The sequence below is a fragment of the Crocodylus porosus genome, unplaced genomic scaffold, assembly GCF_001723895.1.
Source record: "Crocodylus porosus isolate Cpor-Errol unplaced genomic scaffold, CroPor_comp1, whole genome shotgun sequence".
Classification (NCBI taxonomy): domain Eukaryota; kingdom Metazoa; phylum Chordata; order Crocodylia; family Crocodylidae; genus Crocodylus; species Crocodylus porosus.
In genome coordinates this window covers 35,618,411-35,622,853 of record NW_017728951.1, presented here as the reverse complement: position 1 = coordinate 35,622,853, position 4,443 = coordinate 35,618,411, and the positions used below count along the sequence as shown (strand labels likewise).

The window sequence follows — 4,443 nt, the reverse complement described above, 5'->3', positions numbered from 1 at the left end:
TGGAAGACCTATGTTCTGAGTCATTCTCTGACAGGGGTGATTGGAACTTGCATCTTCCATTGCTTAGCAGTGCTCTTTACTACAAAGACATGGGCTAGTCCATCTGCCATTGCTGAGCAGTGTCCCTTATTACAAAGCCATGGTCTAGGCCTCCTGAGTAGCCAGGAAGGGAAGGTATGTGTGGCCAAAAGGAGAATAATTCCAAGGGAGCTTTATTCTGTGGCTTGGCATAATGACCACAACCCTGGAAGAGAGGATGACCTCAGTTCTGAACCCTGTTCTTATTCCCATTGTTATCTATCCATTCTAGCCAATGATGACTTAATGCAAAGTGAAAATGCCATTGCTTTGTCAAAAAGCCATTTTTTCTTAAGAATGTGTTAAAGGAAAATTCTCATCTAGCTCTAAGTTATACACGTGCACTTCTGTTTTTCAGAGGAACTGCTGCTCTTGCATTTTGAGCATAGGGTCATTTAGGACTCACCCCCAAATCACCATGAATCAGATCTGACCTAAATCTTATACCTCTACATATGTGGAAATCATGACTTGTGCAGTCAGTCTCTCCAAAGTATTCAGCAGTTCATAGGAAAGTAGGAGTGCTCATGCTGGATCATAATTCATCCATACAGAGCGTGTCTGCACGTGCATTTGCTGTGGCATCAATTTACTCCTGAGTAAATGGTGCTGGGCAGGCATCTATATATACAGGGAAGCAGGAGCAGATTTGCTGCCAATCTGCTCCCAACTTCCTGGGGCCCTGCAATGGGCCCATGCTGCCACTGAAGGGAGCTCCAGGCTCCAGTTGCAGCTGCCAGCAGCTGGCAGCCCTCTTCAAAAGCCAGACCCACTCACTGCTCTCTGGCCCACCACTTGCCTGGCCAGGAACAGCATGTACAGTGCAGGGACAGCATGCAGCAGTGTTCTCCTTGGTGCCTTTGCTTCCCTGTGCCATGGCTGCCCCTGCCCCTGCCCCTGCCCCTGGCAGGAATAACCAGTACTCCATTCTCCTTTTGGCCACCATGTTGGCCCTGCTGGCCTGCCATGGTGACTGCTGGCTGTCCCACAGCCGTCTCGCCCCTCCTGGTGCCCACATGCACAGTGCCTGGTGCCCACATGACTGCCTGCCCACCCACCACACGCCATCCCAGGGCCACCGCCATGTACCTGCTGCCTCAACCCTATGCTCTGCCCTGCTATGAACATTGTGATGTCATTGGCTATTGCCAAGGGGAACACACCTCAGTCCTTGGTAGGAAAGAAAGCACATGGTGAAGAAAAAAAAGTCTAGGAGTGAACAAATAAACATTGAGAACAAAAATTCAGAGTACATGACTGATGTATTGTGAGCATAGGGCTCCAGCAAGGAGTAGAGGGCAAGTCATCTGACTACAGATATGGCAGAAGTCAAGAAGAGAAAAATGAACTACTGAAGGGAAATCCTCATGGTAGCACCCACAGGGAAGCAGAAGACTTGAATAATGGAAATGAACCTGGGCCTGGAAGGACTCTGAAACAGGAGAAAAGGATCAAGGTTTTCTGAAGAGAAGGGAGTGGGCAAAGAAGCTTGCTGAGAAGAAGGACAAGGGAGAAGGGCGAATCTGAGAAAGGATTAGAAGCACCAGTAAATGCAAACAAGAGAAGAATAATAAGATGGGAGTTACTTTGTACTGGACAAAAAGAATAGGAACATGACTTCCGCTCTCAGGAGGGAATGACTGACAATTGTGAGTGTCTGTTGCCTGTCAGAGTTCTGCATGAACTGAATCAGCAGCTTCAGGCTCTTTCTAAATGGTCACTGTCCAGATCACCCAATCCCTACCCTTAAAACTGCCACTAATTGGCTCCCTGGTTGGCACTTCCAGTCAGAGGCCAAGAACTGAACAGTTTTTTCACCCACAGAGGTGGTGTCTGCAGATGCGGTCTGCAGTGTCTTGGAAAGCTATGTGTGTGGCAGGGACCCTTGCCTTTACTGTTACAGCACCATACCTATGCTATGGACAGAAGACTTCCGTCTCCACACTTGTCAATCTGGCATCTTCTATCAGTAGCAGACTCACGAAAGAAACATATAAAAAAGGAGAATTTATTTTGCTGATGCTCTTTATTTTAATCATACAATGAAAATGACAATTTTTATATAGAAGCTATTAGTGATGCAGGATGTGTCAGTTCCTAGCTCTGGGGTTCTTTCTTTTAACCAGACTGTGGCAATGCAAATACAGCCCATCATGAAATTTATACCTTTAATTCTCCTATTCACCACATTACTAACACATTGGTGGGCCCCTTGTTTTTCATTTGTCTATTTCCTTAAACTTTCTGCCCTCTTTTTTTATTATTATTATTTTTTCTGTCATGTGCGCGTTTCCCAAAGGTCAATCAGACTTCACGGATAGAGCCATTCTGTTTAGGGGCTTGCAAGCAGCTTGCTTATGAATGAAGAAGGCTTTGTGAACTTCCAGGGACCTGCTGAGCTTTTTTACAAAGCTACCAGTGGGACAAGAAGCTTGGGAAAGTGAAGGCCTCTTATGGAAACAGAAAACAGAGGCTCACTGCCAATAAACCTGGGCTGACATTCCAGTTTGTCAGAATCATGTCCAAGTAACAAGCCTCTAGGAAGCAAATTGAGATCTTTGCATCAGAGTTCAAGCCTTCCATGTGTGAGCACAGGACAGTATGTGTGTGGGAAGACTGCCCAGCAAGTGGTTAAGTCAACAGTCGAACATAAAGGTGCAATAAAATGAATAGAAAAAGCAGATCAGAGCCTTGTGGAACTGAAAACAGAAGGCTAGATGTGACTTAATGAAAAGTCATTCAGAAACTATGCCTGGAATGCCAGCAGTAGACGATTCATACTAGGCCCAAATCAATTTTACATTTGTTACATGCCTTTTGTTTATCAAGTTGACAAACACAATTCTTCTGCTAAATTATGGATAAGGTTACTAAATGCATCTCAAGAGAAGAGGTATCACTAAAGACATCCATACATTTCTCTCTAAACATTAAACAGCATAGAAATCACACAAATTAATAATAAATAAACAGTTCTGATACTAACATTGCACCCAATTCACACAGAGGGACTATGTATTTGGGCACCTAACCTTAATGCTGACCCCATAATCACTTAGTTTCTCAATACATATTTGGAGGATTCAGCATCATTCCTTATTTTTCAAGTGGGAGCTGAAAACGGGATCTTGGTAAATAAGATGGGAAGTTTTCAGCATTCCCACTGATATAGAATTTTGCACATTGAAAGTGACCAAAGGTATAAAATACTTGATTTGGAAATAATTAGATAGGTTGGAAATTTTTGTTTTATAAATTAGGCTATGTTGCACATATGGAGCACAACACATCAATAGATAATTCAAGTTCTACATCAGTGATGCTCCAACTGGTGTCAAATTGATTCTAGCATAGAACAGTGAGAACTGAATTCAGCCAAGGTTCTGTAGGAGCCCGTTTACTTTCTTTCCACTTTCATTTTGTTTCTAGCAAAGAGGAGGCAAAACACTCTTCCAGCATGTCTAGAGAAGTGGATTGGTGCTACATGTGATATAATCAGCTCCATAATGCTCAGATGTGCAGCAGAAGAAGTGTCAAACCAAAATTTGTAGCTGGTTCCTGCTTACTCTGCTATAATCTCAACACTAGAACAAATGGATGTTGGAATCCAAGGCTGAAAAGACTGTTGGAGATTCTAAAGGCCTTATGATTGTTATTTAACCTCTGTTGGATGCATCTGGATAACCAGTAGCCACAGGAACCAGAATAATCCTTTAAATGGTGTCACATGCCATTTCTCTTATCTGTAATCCAATTTAATTGAAGCTGGATTCCACTGGAAGGGTTATAACATCAGCTCAAGACTTGGCCTAGATGCACAGAAGTGAAGAGATGGGCCTACAGAGAGTCTGCCAGATACCAGTGTCTCTTCTGTTAACAGTAGTCAAACAGAGTCATAGGGGGACCAGGTCTGGAGCCACCTGAAGATCAAAGTACCAAGCAGGTTTGGGAGGAATGAGAAGATTCCAGGGATTAGCCAGGTCTGGAAGCCAGGAGGTCAAACTGAGAATAAAGTCTAGGAACAAGCTGAGTCAGGGAATCAGGCAGAAAGTACAGAGAACAGGCCTGCTGGTGATGTGGATGCGGGGAGAGCAGTGGATATAATCTACCTGGACTTTAGAAGGCCTTTTATACCATCTTCCACAACATCCTTACAAGCAAGCTAAGGAAGCACAGGTTGGGTGAATGGACTGTGAGGTGAATATAAAACTTGCTGGATCCTCAGGCTTACAGGGTATTAATCAATGACTCAATGTCTAGTTGGCAGTTGTGTGAGTTCGATGCCGAATTATAGAAGGACTGAATTAAGCACAGGCTCAGACCTGGATGTTCAATTTAAAACTTTTATTGTTTCACAAAGTCATA

The 4,443-nt window shown here is 43.7% G+C and overlaps 1 long non-coding RNA gene across 1 annotated transcript in view; it reads left to right on the top strand.

Annotated features, from left to right (window-relative positions):
• The first annotated feature begins 641 nt into the window (after nt 1-641).
• LOC109323950 overlaps nt 642-4,443 on the top strand; it is an 8,026-nt gene continuing 4,224 nt past the window's right edge. The window contains exon 1 of the long non-coding RNA XR_002104797.1: nt 642-656. This is a non-coding gene — a long non-coding RNA (uncharacterized LOC109323950). The remainder of the gene's footprint in view (nt 657-4,443) is intronic.